Below are 6,754 nucleotides of genomic sequence, written 5' to 3'. Positions count from 1 at the left end.
CTGTATTTCAGTGTATGCTAAAGACCAGCTAAGACAACCAGCCTCATGGACTGAGCAACTGCTGGATTCTTGGAGCTTCTGTTGCTAGACAAGCATTATTGGACTAGTTGGACCACAGCCTGTAAGCAATTTTCGGAAATCCCCAAAATATGATATAAATATGAGTATATATATATTCATTTTTTCAGTTCTGTTCCTCTAAAGAATCCAAACTAATACACTGGCCAAAATAAATCATTTTAATGGCCTAGAAAAAATTTTAGTCTTTCAGGATAACTTCAAGCTGTCTTTTCATCTAAGCCTAAAAATGAAGCATGATATCGAAAGCAAGCATGTTGCTTTTGTTTCATTTTGTTTTCTCTTTCCAAGTTTTATGTTATTATTAGATCAAAGCTTTATAGAAAATAGATTAATGCATTATTTAAATATTTATTGAATACCTACTATGCATTTACTATGCTTTCTACCACATTGTGCTAATGCTTTCTATCTAAAGTGTGACAATTACATTGCCTACAAATTGGACTTTAATTCATGTTGATTAATCAATAATACAGCATTTTGGATGGGATTTTCTATATTCTTATCATCTAAAAATAAATGCCTATGTTACCATCATCAACATGGCATTCTTTTCTATAGCGCTGAGCTTAGAGTAGAAGCCAAGTATGGTATAGCATGCTTATCATCCTAACACTTGGGAGGCTGAGGCAGGATTGTCAGATATATCTATACAAGTCAGATTGAGCCATGTAAATACTACCAAGTCAACCAGTGTTACTACATAGGAAGACCTTCCTCATAAGGAAAAAAGAGTTTAGAATAGAAAAAAAAATTGTGGGGGTGGATGTACATTCACATGTGTGTGAAAATTTTTGTAAAACTAAATCCTTGTAAATTGCATGTTTAAGTTTTGACCTATATAGATGAAAAATGCATGATGAAAACTGCAAGAGGATACATAGCATAGAACAACTTAACAGGAACAACTTAGCAGGATCAGAAATATTAGCACTGAAGTCCTATCTGCAAGGAAAGGACTCAAGAACAAAGAAAGAAAGGAAAAGAAAAAAGCAAAGGAGCACATAGAAAGTACTCCATGTGTTTTATGTAATGTTAGATTCCACCATGAACCTGTAGCTACTGGCTTGTAAGTCTCATTTTCTGGTCCTTGCCTGAGGTAGAATGCTAATCAAACTAAAATATAGTATCCCCACCTCCAAGTGGTCATATTGAAGTCAGGATCAGTAAAGCTACTTGGTATTTGGGCAATAAATATGATTATGCAAAGTCTACTGCTCTTTAATTTTTCTAAAGCATGTGCTACAAAGAATTATAATAAGTGAATGGGGGGATATGTACTTGGAAATGTCTACATGAAAAGTTCTGTGTGCCCATTTCAATGAGTCTGTTGTTAATAAAGGAGTCAAGTAGCAAGAATACACTTTCAACTTCGTAATTAAAGTGAATGCAGAATAGGACTGATTCAAATTACAGCATGCTTTAACCTATCCAATATTTTCAACTATTTCTATTAAATTATGTTGTAAGATGGGTTGAGTAACAATACATTAGCTCATTAACTTTGAGAGTCTAACAACCTGTGCTCTCCAAGAATGGCTTCTGAATGCCCTCATTTATATGCATTTGATTCACTCACATAAGTTTTCCAAAGAGAAAAACAAAACTCATAATTTAAAAAGTGCTAGTAAGACAATACCACAATAATTCTAAGGAATAATATCACAATTATGTCTTCAAATTCTGACTGCATAAATCTGAACCTACTTTAGGCAGGAACTTGTAAAAATAACAGGCAGATGGTATGTAGAAATTCATGCTGTTAAAAGAAAAAAGCAAAACATTGTGCTTTGCATTGGACAAGATTCTTCCTTAAAAGGAACTCAGGTCTCAATACATAAGCTCTGACCCTTTAGTGCAATGTACTTTATGAGTTACCCATAAGTCTGGGTGCAGATAGTCATGTTGTAGGAAGGTTCTAAAGTCATGTGCCTCAACCCTTTCTGTACTTGGGGGGAAATGGACTTCCAGGGACAACTGGTACCTCTTGGTCTGTTCAAGACACTGTGGTGACTACAGAAATAAAGCTGAACCCCATCTTTCATCAATGTATTGATCCATTTAATCAGTCCAAACAGAATTACAGACATTCATTCACTTACTAAATAATTTTACTAAAGTTCTGGCTCCATATTCAAAACTTCTCATGTACAGTTAATACAAATAATATCAAATATAAAACATTGAGCTAGAAGTCTTCTTGATAGCACATTTATTGAGACAAAATTCATGTAATACAATTCATTCACCAAAAGCATGTAATTCAATGTGTTTTAAAATATATCTACAGAGTTACACAACCATCCCCTCAATTAATGTTAGATCCTTTTCATCATATCTAAAATAAATTCAGACCTAAGACAACCCAAAATCTGACTCATACCATCTATTCTTAGGCAATTCACCTAACTTTTGTTAATATGTTCAGAATACATTATGCAAAATTCTCAAGACTTAATAAAAACGCATTTAAAAACAAACCTCCCCAAGCATGGTTGGATACCATAAAAAGCTAAAATGATACGCTCAGGATGCGAGGCTAAGCACTGCACTCAGGGTCAGCCGCTTTGGACCCAGAGAAGAGCATGTCTGATTGCATGCGGGTTGATGCCCCAGGTCCCGCCTCTGAGAAAAAGGTATCAGACGGGTCTGATGCTCTTTGGGTGGATGACACCTAAATGAACATCTGTACAAAGTCCCAATTTATTTCTAATATCAGAGATCAGACCTCTACTCTTGCTTGATGCGTCTAAAACAAAAAGGGGGAACTGTAGAGAGCTGCGGAATGCTGTGCCTTAAAGATGGAGCTGGTTTCCGCCTTCCACCTTCCCGATGGTGAGTGCTCTCTGTCACGAACAACTCCACATTTGGCTAAGGCCGAGGATCTGGCTTGCTTCCATGTATGTGGACCTATCTGCATTGCCCCCGTGGCACGCCTGGGTTGGCTACCCAGAGGCTATTTAAGCTGTGGGCTGGCTTTCCCCGGGGTCCGAGGATTGTTCAATGTTCCTGAATAAACTGCATTGAAAAAAAAAAACAACAGTGTTTAGGGGCTAGCAAGCTGGCTCAGTGGGTAAAGGCACTTTCTGTAAAGCCTGACAGCTTTAGTTCTATCCCTGGGACCCGCTTGTAGAAAAATAAAAACAATTCCTGAATGCTAAAAAAAAAAAAAAAAAAAAAAAAAAAAAAAAAAAAAACTCTGAGGCCCTGCATTCAACCTTTAGTACTGAGGGGAAAAGAAAGAGGAGTTAAAACAAATGGCATACTAGTTTTCACATCCACGTTAAGCTTAGGAAAATCTTAAACTATTTTCCATTTTTAAAAACATGTCTCTTCTGTATACTTTATATAACTAGGATCTTATGTGGTATTTTCTGTCTGGCTTTGCTCATTTATTAGTGTTTTTAAGATTTATCAATATTGCAGGATCAGTCAGTACTTCATTTTTATAGCCAAATGAAACTCTCTGGTATGCTAATATGAAGTTTTTAATTCATCAGTTGATGGATATTTGTGCCTTTGGCTATAATAAATGATACTAAGATGAATGTGTGTGTACAAACTTTTATGTGGATCTATACGCTCAACTTTCTTGGGTATGCATCTAGTAATGAAATTGTGCCAGATCAAATGGTAATTCGATGTTTAGGTCTTGACGGACTTCCATGCTCTTTTCCAAAGCAGCTGCAGCCACTTAAAACCCTGTGTGTAATATATGAGGACATCAATTTCTCTACATTCTCACTCAAACTAGTTATTATCTGACTTTTAAAAATAGTCACCATCTTAGGTGAATTTTATCCTGTTCAAGGAGTAGTCTTCATTTTTTTTTTAATAGAGTAGCACTATGTAGTCCATTACATTACATGTATGTAAGGCTGGCTTTAAACTCAGAGAATGATTCACCTACTACTGTCCCTGCCCCTGCCCCTGCTCCTGCCCCCTCCCCTCTCCCCTGCTCCTGTGTATACACCTCTTCCCCTGCATCTTTGTCCCTACTCCTGCTTCATAAGTGCTTGGATTAAAGGCATGCACTTCTACACCTTATTTTCTTGCTATCTCAACATTTCTTGTGAGTCCCAATCATTTGCAATATTGAAGTATAATTTATCTATTTTGTTGTTTTTGTTGTTGTTGTTGTTGTTGTTGCTCATGTTAGAGCAGTAATAGAGTCAGGCTTTTGGAGATTTTCTACTTTGAGTTTAAACACCTATGTCTTTCATCCATTTTAAATCAGAGTTTGTATATGAGATGAAGGTCCAACTTTTTTCCATACGGTTTTCTAATTGTCTGGGAACAATTTATTGAACAAAATGTACTTCATTCTCATTGAAACATTTTGGTATAAGTTTGTAAGAAAAATGTGTTGTTGAACATGGTGACATGTGACTGTAATTTCAGAACTTGAATGGTAGAGGTAAGAGGAAAAGGAGTTCGTGATCATTCTCAACTACATACTGAGTTCAAACCAGACAGAACTACATAAAACCTTTTCTCAAAAGGATTAAAGAGAAAGGAAGAAGGAAAGAAAGAAAGAAAGGAAGGAAGGAAGGAAGGAAGGAAGGAAGGAAGGAAGGAAGGAAGGAAGGAAGAAACTGTGTCTGAAAAGAGGGTTCAGTTGTTAAGAGCACTTGTCTGACCCAAGATCTGTTCTGAACACCACATGGCAGCTCAAAACCATATATATCTCCAGTTACACGCTATATGATGTCATTTTATGGCCTTCATAAACACAAGGAAACACTTGCACACATAGAAATAAACCAGTATTAAAACATTTTTAACCTGCCCTGGAAGTATTGCAGGTGTGGCTGCTGTGTCACATGTATGTCAGTAGGTAGTTGAGAAGAGAGAAACTATGTTTGTACTCAGTGTTCTGACCTGTGAACATCTGAAAGATTAATAGCCTAGCATTCCCTGTAAATAGCAAGCCCATGATGGCCACCAGTCCAGTGCCATGGGGGCCAGACAGGGAGCTAGTCTGAGAACACCACCAGTCCAGTGCTGAGAAAACCTGTTAGGGGGCAAACCTGGTCCAGCACCAAAATGTATGAGTGGGGCATGGCACTCGTGAGACCACTCCTGAGACAACCCCAGACACTCAGAGACCCTAGGCACCACTAAAGGGCACAAGTAAGTGGTAGAGAAATGGAAGAGAAAGAGAAGCAGAAGGATGTGTGCACAATGAAGAAAGGCAGAACTGGAGACTATAGGATAATGAGGAACAGCCTAATGTAAGTAGCTGGTGATGCTACCAGGGACAATGGTGGGGTCCTTGTCTGTGCTTCTATCGAGGACCATGTCTGGGTCTGTGGAGCTGCATCAGCAGAGGTCTGTTACTACCAAAGGCCAGACAGATGGCTCTGACCTGTGCAGCCATCCCAGAACATGTTGGTTTCTGATGGCTATGCAGAACTGGCTCTACCTCTCACCTATATTGTGGGAGAGCTAGCCATAGAGGCTTAAGAGAAGGAAAGCTGATCCCACCCCTAGCCAGCTGAAGTACTTGGGAGAGTGGCCCTGCACACTGCAGGAGTTGCAGGTGAGCGGACTCTGAGGATATGTGCATGAGAGAGCTGGCCCTAACACTTGTCTCCCATGTGGTAGTGTGGACAAGAAAGAGATACCCGTTTTGTCCATTGCTCCTCACCACCTGAAGCAGGTGTGAGACCAGACCCTGGGGTCATGAGAGCAAGATAGCTATGCCTGACCTTCACAAGCTGCAAAACTCAGGAGAATAGGCCATGTACCTTACCAGGGCAGCAGCACAGTAGCACTGACTCTTCAGGCGGAAGCATGGGTGAGCCAACCTTGATGGTTTGAGCATGGGAGAGCTGGCCTGGCAACTTGTCTGCTGTGTGTCGACATGGGTGAGGGCCAACCTACACCCCTTGCCGCCTATAGCAGGCAGGAGAGCTGGCCCTGGGGTCATGAAAGCAAAATGACTTGGCCCTGGCCCACACCTGCTGAAGTACTTGAGACAGCATGTCCTGCATCTCACCTGGGCAGCACAGTAGAGCTGGCCCTGGGTGTAGGGGGGGCAGGTGAGCTGGCCCTGAGGGTGAAAGCTCAGGAGAGCTCACCTTGCCCCTTGCCTTTCAAGCAGTGGCCCGAATGAAGGAGAGATACCCTCCTCCCCTCTCTCATCCCTTGCCATCTATGAATGGTGGGAAAAGCTGTTCCCAGGTCATGAGACTGGGAGAACTTGTCCTGTCCCTCACCAGCTCCAAAACTCAGGAGAACAGACCCTGAACTTTGCCTTGGCAGCAGGGTAGAGCTGGCCCCGGTTACAGAGGTTGCTAGTCAGCTAGCCCCAAGGGTGTAAGTGCAGGAGAGTCTACAGACTGACCAGCTCAGATAGTTCTCAGGCCCAGACCCACCCCATCATATGCCCCATCCATGAAATGGAACTGCTGGAGTGCATGAAGAGGCTGGTCCTACAGATCTAAAACTCCAGGAACGCTATTGCACAGGGCAATAACATGATATCCTAGAGGAGTCTCAGTGAGATTCCAGTATTGATAAAGTAGCAGAAGCCAGAGGCCTATTACCAGACAAATGCATAATTGCAATGATGCAAGCAAAGAAGAGTGGCCAAAACAGTGGGATACACTATGACATACTACATCTTACACAAATATATATATTTGCAAGGGTTGCAAGGGTGGAGGGT

General features: G+C 40.6%; 1 non-coding gene across 1 annotated transcript; it reads left to right on the top strand.

Moving 5' to 3' along the window:
• Positions 1-4,865: 4,865 nt before the first annotated feature.
• Positions 4,866-4,996, top strand: LOC132650241 (small nucleolar RNA SNORA17). Its single transcript, XR_009588621.1, has one exon. It is a non-coding gene; the product is annotated as a small nucleolar RNA SNORA17 (small nucleolar RNA).
• The last annotated feature ends 1,758 nt before the right edge of the window (positions 4,997-6,754 follow it).

The sequence above is a fragment of the Meriones unguiculatus genome, chromosome X (genome assembly GCF_030254825.1).
Source record: "Meriones unguiculatus strain TT.TT164.6M chromosome X, Bangor_MerUng_6.1, whole genome shotgun sequence".
Lineage (NCBI taxonomy): Eukaryota > Metazoa > Chordata > Mammalia > Rodentia > Muridae > Meriones > Meriones unguiculatus.
This window is presented reverse-complemented; position numbering and strand designations above follow the sequence as displayed.